Here is an 11,606-nt window from a genome sequence, read left to right on the forward strand (position 1 = left end):
CAGCTCCTTTGTATTTCAGTGGGTGTCATGGAAAAAAATTTTTCCAAGCCTTTGTTGGAAAGGAATTAACCTGGTGCTGACGATGGAATAGCAATGTGGAAAATACTGGTGCTTGAGAATGAAAAAGGAGTAGCCTGATTAGAAAAAAAGGAGGGCTCCTGGGGACTGTGATGGGAATTGGGTTTGGGAGGTTTTCTAAAGAGGTTAAGATGTGTCTCTCTTATGTAGCTGTGACCAGGGTGGTCAAAGGTGGCATAAGTGCAGAGGCCTTGAGAGCAAAGCAGAAGTCTGTGCTGTGCCAGCCTGTGGTCAGTGGGGAGAATGGCACTGAGGGCACCCTAGTGACCCTTACAGAGCAACAGCGCCTACTAGATGGAGGAAGACCATCCCCCAGCAATAGGGTTTTCTAGAAGGAGCAACGGAAACAATGGAAAACTCAATGAACCACACTTCATCCTTTGCATCAGGTAAGGCCAGGATTTTTCTTAGGATCCAATAAAGGAGTTAGGGAATCCCACTTTCCACCCACATGGGAAGTTCCTTTAGCCAGGCCTGAGGAAGTTCAGGTTAGATTTTTTTTTTTTTTTTTTAAAGATTTTTTTATTTTTTCCTTTTTCTCCCCAAAGCCCCCCATACATAGTTGTATATTCTTCGTTGTGGGTCCTTCTAGTTGTGGCATGTGGGACGCTGCCTCAGCGTGGTCTGATGAGCAGTGCCATGTCCGCGCCCAGGATTCGAACCAACGAAACACTGGGCCGCCTGCAGCGGAGCGCGCGAACTTAACCACTCGGCCACGGGGCCAGCCCCCAGGTTAGATTTAATTCACTTTAGAAAGAGAAATGTGATGCTTCTTGCACCTGAATGATGATTCATTAAATTAATGCCAGAAAGCTACCACACAGAATAAGCAAACACTAGAGATTATCAGGAATATGCTCAAATTCAGAGATGCTTGTACATTGTTGTAGGTAATTGGAAGCACACAAAGCTAGGAGTCTCCTTTTCCTATCTTCTCAAGGGAGGAAAATAACCTCCAAACTAAGGGACCAGACCAATAGCAAAACAAGAAAACTCAGGTTCCCAAATAAGTGGCCTTGTACAACAGGAGCGTGAGATGAACCTATAGGCCGGGCTATCAGTGTGATTCAGCTTCCAAGAAAATAAACCCCACAGCAGACTGCACTGACAGACTTAAAGGGTCAGGCGACCAGAGGAAGAGAGATCCCCCTGGGGGCCAGTTAGACTACACCCAGGTCTGAGGAACAGTGACAGCCAAAAAGTACTCAGAGGTGAGTGAAGTTGAGTTTTCAGGTAACCATATTCTGTGACAAGCTGTTCAAGAGTATGCTGACCCACTTACAAAAAGCCTTGCATTTCCTGTGCTTTAAAAAGGTAAATATTATATAACTCTATTTTCTCTTACATAGATTTCTGAAAATCAATGAGCACTAAGTACATTTAGAAAAAGATTGTACAAAAGCTACTTACATAAAATGTCCATGTTTTAAGACTACGCACAGGGAAAAAAAGATAGAAATTGTATCAGGGTTCTCCAGAGCAAAGGAACCAACTGGAAGTGTGTATATACACACACACATACACACACACACACACATAAACATATATACACATATAGGCAAAGAGATTTATTATAAGGAATTAGCTCACACAATTATAGACAAGTCCCAAGATATGCAGGGTGAGCAGGCAAGCTGGAGTCCCAGGAGAGCCAATGGTGTAGTTCCAGTCCAAAGGTCAGTTGGCTCAAGCCCCAGGAAGTGTTTGAGTCAGAAGGCAGGAAAAAACAGACGTCCTCCCAGCTCAAAGGCAGTCAGCCAGGAGGAATTCTCTCCTACCACGGGGTGGAGGGTCAACCTGTTTGTTCTGTCAGGCCTTCAATGAATTGGCTGAGGTCCACTCACCTTAGAGAGAGCAATCTTTTACTTAGTCTACCTATATAAACGTTAATCTCATCCAAAAATGCTCCCACAGAAACACCCAAATTAACACTTGACCAAACATTTGAGTACCATATGGCCTAGTCAAGCTTACACATAAAATTAACCATCACAGAAAGGAATATATCAAAATGTTATCAATTTATTAGATAATCGTTTCCCTTGAATTGGCCCTATATTTTGTTTTATTTCAAATGGCATACTGTGTTTCTATATTCTAAATAACTTCTGCTTCTTTTTCACACTTTTAGTTTTGTATGTTCAATCACTTTTAGTTCTTGTCAAATTAATTTATAAATCTTTTGTGTGTGTGAGGAAGACTGTCCCTGAGCAACATGTGTGCCATTCTTCCTCTATTTCGTATGTGGGATGCCTCCACACCATGGCTTGACGAGTGGTGCTAGGTCCGCATCCAGGATCTGAACCCCTGATCCCCAGGCCGCCGAAGTAGAGCATACAAATTTAACCACTATGCCACCGGGCTGGCCCCATAAAAATATTAATTACTAAAACACTGTTCTCTGGAAAACCTAAACAAAAAATTGACGTGTCTGCTAAATACTTTTAGTGAGGCCAAATTTCTAAAAATATTTTCACATTCTAAATGTTTGCTCTGACTTCAGAATTTCTAATGAAGAAAATATACAAGGCTTGATATGATTTCCAAATTAGTTTTGTAGTTCCAGCACTGTAGCCTGCCACTGAAACCAAAATATAATTCCAATTATCATTACCACAATTCTGAGCTCTTCAGATACTATTATCTCTCTCGGAAAATTTTTACCTTTATTTGCTATCATAAATTTATGATAGTAAATATAGTTTATTGGGAAAATACTTAAAAGTGATTCATGGAGCCAGCCTAATGGCGCAGCAGTTAAGTTCACGTGTTCTGCTTCAGCAGACCAGCGTTCACTGGTTTGGATCCTGGGTGCGGACCTACGCACCATTTGTCAAGCCATGCTGTGGCAGGCATCCCACATATAAAATAGAGGAAGATGGGCACGGATGTTAGCTTAGGGCCAGTCTTCCTCAGCAAAAGGAGGATTGGTGACAGATGTTAGCTCAGGGTTAATCTTCCTCAAAAAAAAAAAAGTGTTTCATTTATTTACATCTTTATTGCATCATTTGGATATATTCAAATTTAGTGACTTTGTGCCAAATTAAAACATCTGGAAATCTTTCTAAAACTTTGGCTAAAATTCCAGATTTCTCCCCTAGTGTTCTATAGTACTCTGTTCAGAACCCAATAAAGTTTCCCTATAGTTCTTATTGGAATCATTTTCCTTGAATGTCTGTAATAAAATTCAGTATCTTCCCTCAGACATTACTTTCAGCACCACAGCATCAATGGAAGCCATTAAATTATTTTTAAAATTGTGATAGTTTGCCTTTTAAGTAAATTAAGACACTTTAATGTGTAACAAGTGAAGCTTTGCAATAACAATTGAATTTTTTTGTTTTTGTGAAATAATTGAATTTTTTTGTTTTTTGTTTTGTTTCATGACTGAGACCATAAATCTAAATTGGAACAAGACTCTATTAATTAGTTTTATTAAATATTTTATGCCTAAAAATCCTTGATTGTACTTAACACTAACAACAGAGTAGATGATGTTAACAATTTGAATATTCTTTTAAAATATTTCTTGTTTGATCAATTGAAATTCTTAGGTGAAATTTTTAGAAGTTATTATTTCAAATTCTTTACTGTTGAAAATGATTTACGACGTCCTTTTAATTTTATCATTGATGACTGCAAATTTTTGTTTGAATCATGAGCTTTAAGTGAACATGATTACTTTTTGGATGAAATATGAGTTTAACACTTTCAACACTACAATTCTGATCACTGTTTGCATTCAGCATTCATATCACTTGCAGTAAGTCATGCTTTCACTTCAGAAATGAACGTCATTTACTTTATATTAATTCTTGCACAATACCAAAAGACCTTTTAGAATGTTTCAAGAAATATTCCAAGTTAGAGTTCATTACCATGTTCTTTCACAGTTTTAGAATATGAACATTTATGAGATTTCAAAGGAATGTTAAGAAGCTATCAACACTTCACTGACACTTCATTCTGGGTGCGTTTTTTCTTCTCTCCAACTTACAACTTTTAATTCAAACACAGTATCCTTACAGAACGTGTACATGTTACAAGTATACAGCTTGATAAATTTTCACAAACTGAACACAAACTGAATCAGAGTTTAAGAAATTAAGAAACAGAACACACCAGCATTCTAAAAGCCTCAATCCCTGTACCCTCTTTCAGTTACTTCCTTCCCACTCAAGAGTAACCAACATCCTGTTTTTGTACTTCACATAAATAGAATCCTAAAGTATGTATTGTTTTGTGTCTGGTTTCTTTTGCTCAACATTAGGTTTTTGAGGTCATCCATAATCTTGCATGTAGTTATAGATCTATCAATCTTATGTATTCTATTGTGTACACCACCGTAATTTGTCATTTGGGTTGTTTCCAGTTTGGGATATTAATAATGGTGCTGTTATGAACACTCACTGCCCTGAACAACACAGTAGCTACTAGCCACATGTGGTTGAAAAACAGTTCCTCAATTGCATTAACCACATCTCAAGCGCTCAACAGCCATGTGGCTAGTAGTTACTGTATGGACAGCACAGAATATAGAGTACTTCCACCACTGCAGAAAGTTCCATCACACAGTGCTGAATTCATGTGTTGGTGAACATATGGAATTGCTAGGTCATAGGGTATGCATGTATTCCACATTGATAGATGGCCGACGGTGTCAGTTTTGGAGTGTTCATTATTAATATTTGTTATACATTCTTCTATTTTAAAATATTAAAACACTGTATTTACTTTTCACCTAAGAATTACAATGCACTAAAAGTAAGACCAAATAAAAAACTAAACTATTTAGAAGCAGTAGCAAGTGTTAGGATATGAATGCTTCACAGGTAATGCACAATGCAGACATTATTTACCATGACACAGGCCAAGTTGACAGATGTTGCAAATGTTTCTCAGACGTCATTACAACAAAAGGTCCATTATCACCACAATTTGTCACAATACAACTAATGAATCCATATTAGAATTTACATAATTTTAGTGCTATTGTAGTTTCAGTAATACTATTTTCCACTGGTAGAGACACACTTCAATATTTTAACAATTAAGGCAGCCATGCTGGTGTCTATCAGCTAAATACCAGATCTGCTCATAATCCCAACCAGCTAACACTGAATATTATCAATCTTTTAAAGTTTTGGCTGAGGGGCCAACGTTGTTGTTGTTTAAACCACATTTAATCATGAATGAATTTGCGCATGTGTATGTATATACTTGTTGGGTCTTTTTTTTTTTTAATCATTTCTCCCCTCTTGAATTGATCATTTATATCCCTCACTCATTCTTAATTACTGACTTATATTCTTTTACTATTATACATGATATACTCTATGATTCCCCATGTATATCCTTTGCCCATTTTAAATTACCTATTTATAAATGTTCTTTTTACATTAAGGAAGTTAGTCCTTTGTCTACATAAGTCTTACAAATATTTCCCCCCAATTTTCGTTTATCTTTTTCCCATAGAATTGTTTTAAATGATATGTAGTCAAGTTTCTTATCTCTTCCTTTTTGGCTTTTGTGTCTTATGTGATGCTTTGAAAACCCAGTCTTCTCAGAGTATATGAAAAATTAATTCCTGTTTTTCTCTGGTTTTTAAAATATTTGACATATGTGTAATTTATTTTGGTGTAAGAAGTGAGGTTCAGATCCAGCTTTATATTTTTCTAAATGGCCTATCAAGTCTTTGTCAGACACTGCTAGTTACCTATCTGGCATCCATTACTCCTTACTAACAGAACTGTAACTTTGGTTAGGGCAGTAATGTGCCCACCTTAAAATATTTCCCCAGACTCTCTTATAGCAAGGGCTGGTCAAGTGACTCAGTTCTGTCTCAAGATATAGGGGGAAGTCATTGAGTGCAGCTTCCAGACAGATTTTAAAAAAGGGCAACTTTGACCGACATGCTCCATTTGGTCTCTTAACCTTCACCTTTCTTCCTGCTTGGAATGTAGATCTAATACCTAGAGCTATCTTGAGATAATGAGGATGAAAGCCACTCACTAAAAATGGAAGAGAACAAAAAGGAGCCTGTGCCCTTGATGACATTATGCTGCCATATTAACTCTGTATTACATAACCTTGGATTTTTTATTAGGTGAGAAGAAAACTCCCATTTAGTGAAGCCATTGATCATAGGGTTTCTTGCAACCAAATGTGTTCCGCTCTGCTGTAGTATTCCCATTTATTTAATAATACATCTCTTTATACCAATTTGACATGCTACCTTTATCACAAACTAAATTCTCATATATAATTGGGTATATTTCTGGAAACTCTTCTGTTTCATTGATCTAAATGACTTCAGTTTAATAGCTAATATGATAATAGCTAATGTTTACTGAATACTAGGACAATTCCATGTGCTTCATATTAACTAGCTCACTTAATCCTCAGAACAGCCCTTTGAGCCGTAGTTACTTAATATTAATGTGTACTACTTGTAAGCCTAAAACTAATAGTGGACTTTAAAAAGTGGAATAGAAGGAATTAAAAAGGAAAGAAAAGGAAAGATATTTCAATTAGCTCTATGATTATGGTAGGAGGCAACTACCTATGTTGGTATCTAACTGGCAAAATTGCTTTTCCATGTTGTAATGGAAAGAGGACTAGCCTGGGGTTTGAAGACGTAAGCTCTTATTCCAATTTTGCAGGTCAATAGTGTTCAGATAATCCTTCATTAGGCCCTAGCTTCCTCATCTGTTTAATGACATATGATTACACTCATCATATAATCTCTAAGGTTTTCCTTAACACTCTATGAAAGACTAGTGATCAAGGCTACTGGTTTTGAAATTCATTGGATCTGGATTTGAATTTAGGATTCAATGACCAGGTTCATATATTCATTCAACAAAAGTACTGGGGGTACACTGACGAATATATCAGAAAATGTCCCTGCCCCAACGGAGCTTATATTATCGTGGAGGAATGAAAAAAAAAAATCTAGACACTTACAGAGAGTAGTAGTGCTATGAATGAAATAAGCAATAATGTAACAGAGATTAACTGGGGCACATGGTTGGATAGTTAGAGGACTCAGGAAAGAGTTCTCTGAAGAGGTGGTTACGAAGTTTGTAAAATATGAAAAGATACCTATGGAATAATAATACATGAAAAGAGGAGGATGCAAAGTGGTAATTTAACCATGTTAAACGTAAAACCTGTCTAAAACAACTTAAAAAAATCTTTAAGGATGCACTGTAACACACATAAAGTACATAAGACATACAGCTTAATGAATTACTAAAAACCAAACACCCACGAAAGAAGTCCTTCTCATGACTCTTTCCAAATACAACCCTTCTCCCTCCTCATTAAGGGTAACCACTAACCTGACTTTTATGGTGGCCACTTCCTTGCTTTTTATAAAAATGACATTGCCAATTGGATTGTGGAGATGGTTATACAACTGTACTCATTTACTAAAAATTATCAAACTGTACACTTATGATGGATGAATTGTGGTGTGTAATTAATACCTCATTAAAGCTGTTTAAAAAAGACTCGGCATCTCATTATGAATCCCTAAACACTATAGCTTAATTTTGCCTATGTTTGAACTTCATATAAATGGAGTAATACAAGTTCTTGTGTGTCCACTTCTTTCACTCAACATAATGCTTGTGAAATTCTCCATGTTCTTGCATGTGGCTCTAGTCATTCATTTTCATTGCGTAAGAGTCCACTGTATAATTATACTTATCTATTCTATGTTGATGGATATGCTGTTTCCTGTTTTTGGCTGTTATGATTCATGTTACTATACACACATCTCTTTTACGGCATACATAGATGCATTTCTGTTGGGTATATATCAAGAGTAGAATTGCCTATGTTGGCCTTTAGTATTAAAACAACATGTTTCTGATACTATATTTCTGATCAAAAGCTCTCACGAAGAAAACATGGTTTAGAATGTCAGGTATGGTGTAGTGTCAAGTTACCTGTTCAATTTCATAAACTACTAAACTTCAGCCAGAAGGGTTTTCATTTCCTTCTACTCACCTGCTATTCCCTCTGTCAGGAATAGTAGTCCCTCCCTTCTCTGCCTGGTTAACTTTTACTTTTCCCTAAGATTTCAGCTCCAGCATCACTGCCTCAGGGAAGGCTTTTCTCCTCCAATTCCCCCATTATACACTCTCCTGCCGCCACAGACCTCTCTCCATTTGTTGCAATTGTTTTACAATATGTGAAACTAATTGGCTCTCTCCCCTACAACACTGGTTCAGGTTAAGGTGTGCCTGTGTGGTTCGTTAAGGTTAGGGTGTTGCATATCATCGTATCCCTGCACCAGCACAGTACCTGGCACATAGAAAGGAGTCAATAAATACTTGATGCATATCCGTTCTTTCATATTCAGGGTACCCAACTGAAATGCTGTTTCTTCCGAATGTTTCATTCTTGGGGCCACTACCAGTACCATTCTTTGAAAATAAATTTGTATTAGGCAAAAGATTTTCCTAAATCCCACTTGGCAAAGAAGACTGAATATGAGGAACTAAGCACCTAGGCCCATCATTACGAACAAGAATATTTTTACTGTTTTGTGGAGAGACTATAATTAACATAGAAAGTAATTTTGCATAAGGATTACAAAACATATAGATTGTTTCATTATCAAATGGTGTGCACTATTTAAGTGATACTTTGCATAGCAACTGATTATTTCCACAAAAGCAAGTAGAATCATTATAAAATTGAGCAAAAACGTAGAATTTCATTTGCCTTCAACAATGAATGCTTATTATGTGAACAGCAGCAAGCAATTCACTTAATATTATCTTTTCCTTTTTATCACCAGATGACAAATTTCTCCCATAACCAGTCATTTTGTGTAACTTCACTTGATACTGTGTCAATACTCTGGTAAGCTTTTTTTGCTTGTTCGGTCTTTAATAAAAATTGCTCTTTGGCAACTATTATAGAAAAACCAAGGTTTCTATTCTCTATAAATCTAATTTTCTTATAGTCCAAGTGTTAATTTAACAAAATTATTACACGTAGGAAAGCTTACTTCCCCCATAATTATTAATAACCTTTATATGCTAATTACAAGCTGAATTAAAAATTTTATAAAAAATATTTTTTTCATATTAATATCTAACAAAAAAAATCTCAGTGATAGCATTAGCATACACTGAACTGTTCAGAAGGGAGGTTTAAGGAATTTTTTTCAAGAACTTGCAAACTATACATTAAATATCTTCACAGTAGAAAACTGTGGATATCTTGCTGAAAATTAGAAAAGGTGAAACCAGAGTTGCTACCAATCAAAATGTAAAGTAGGGAATTCTTTTACTAATGCCATCTTAATCATCCCAACCTTCTTTCCCTAAATTAGCCTCCAGTTGGCAACCTCAGCATATCAAAAGAATTTCAAGTGAGAAACCTAGCCCTAAGCTTCCTGTTTAAATGTACAGGGAATATTCTCTTAACCCTTTCTTTCCAGACCACTACACCCATAAAGACATGGTAGAGTCTAAAATTTATACATTTGTTAAAAAGAAAATGTATTCACAAGTGGAACTTTCTTCAGAAAATAGCATGATTTCAAGTGCAAAGATATAACAAGGTCTAGTCTTTACTGACATCAAAATCACATTTTGGGATTTCTTTAAAAAGTGGCAAATTCTCAAACACACAAACTACTGCCAGGAAATTACACAAATGAGGAATAGAGCTCTTGTAATTCAGTTTTCAAAGGGAAACTAAAATGTAGTACAAGGTAAAGTGTAATACAATTCAATTAAAAAAAGCATTTATGAAAGAGGCTAATAAAACACTATTATTTTGTTTATGTGGCTAAAATATCAGAGCACAGAATTGCTGAGGGTGATTTTTAGCCCTATTAAGACTTATTTCAGACTGCCATGTGATGCAATCGAAAAAAATTGTATTAACACAAGCCTAAATCCAATAATAAGTCCTTTTTAAGATTCTGAGACACCCTGTGGTTCCTCATGTGTGTTGTTCTCCTTGCAAAGAAAAAGTGATAAACACAACTCATTCAACTACAAAAACAAATAAAGAATTGTATGGAAGTAAGACACTTTAACAAAACTTAACAAACATGTCACAATTCCCTAAAGCCTAAAACTGCCTAAAATATACACTAACAAAAGTGTAAAAAATAAATAAAAACAATCTTAAAATATTCAATTAGTTTTGTTGAATATGAAAAATATTGTTTTTATTAGTTTGTAGCATTATTTTATTTAACGTTTTATTACATCAGAATTTTAAAAAATAAGCTGACTAAATTTTAAACTATTTAAACAAAAATATCTACCTCATGTTTTAAGTCAATGAAAATTTTCACTAATTTAGAACTCTATATTAGTATATTAATATTTGGGAAATTTTCGGAAACAGACACATCATTACTTAGAAAACTGTCTTATAGACCTTAGAAATAAGCAAGTTTAATAATGGTTCATAAAACTTTACAAATCTTCCTAAATTGTTTTTTAGTACAATGAGAATTATATAGACTGATTTTTAATCAAAATTTCAATTATTTTACAATCAATTTGAAACAGAAGTAAATATGCCTCATAATTCTTTTTTTGAGTATTAACATTCATTAGGATTACTACAACTGATAACACAAAACACACAGACAGACACACAACTAGAAGAGACTATCTGGCTAGTTCTGCTTTAAAAATACTAATGAACTAATAATTAGTTTGAAAATCATAATTTAAAATCACTACGACTTAGAAAATATTATATAAAAACCCAAGGAGAGGACATTGTTAGGGTTAGCTTAGCATTATTAGCTGTAGCAGTACTGTATCTTGCACACATTTACAAATCATGTTTTCAAACTGACAACCTGTTTTAACTGCTTTGCTCATGAGCACAAGAAGATGTTGGCTGAGTTTGAAACATTATACATTGTATCTATATACACCCTAAACAGGGCAGTTTCCAAGATGAAATGCTATTATTTTTAAATAACTTTTTAGAACACAAATACCTCATTTTATCTTACGTCATTAGGAATAAACATGCTGCATGTAGGTGAACTTTTCATTCACATCTTAAAAAGATGATAGCTTAAAAATATTAAACCATTTTTTGATAGAGCTGGTCTTAAAATGCCTTGACTTATTGCTTAGTAAAATTCTACCCCCTGGTATGGTATGGACCCCAAAGCTTTTTGAGGAAAATTCCAGGGTCAACACTATCAACATCAAATATAATAACTCATTTGAACAAAGTATTGACCTCAGGAACTTCTGAAATGTGACAAATGCCTACTTTACAATTGCTGCTCTGTAGCTATAGATCCTTCCACACTACTTTATATTATTTTAGGTTCTAGACGTTCTATCCCTCTGGTGCTTCTAATCTGTTTTCCTAAGCCTGTTTAAAACATCAGCAGATGTAATTTTCCACATTATTCCGGCTCAAAGGTAGCTCCACACTTTTCCTGCAGCTTAAAATAAGTTTTTTCTTCCTTTTTTGCGGGAGGAGAAGAGAGAAGGGAGAGAGAGACTTGATATCTTGCT

This window comes from Equus przewalskii, chromosome 14, assembly GCF_037783145.1.
Source record: "Equus przewalskii isolate Varuska chromosome 14, EquPr2, whole genome shotgun sequence".
In the NCBI taxonomy this organism is placed as follows: domain Eukaryota; kingdom Metazoa; phylum Chordata; class Mammalia; order Perissodactyla; family Equidae; genus Equus; species Equus przewalskii.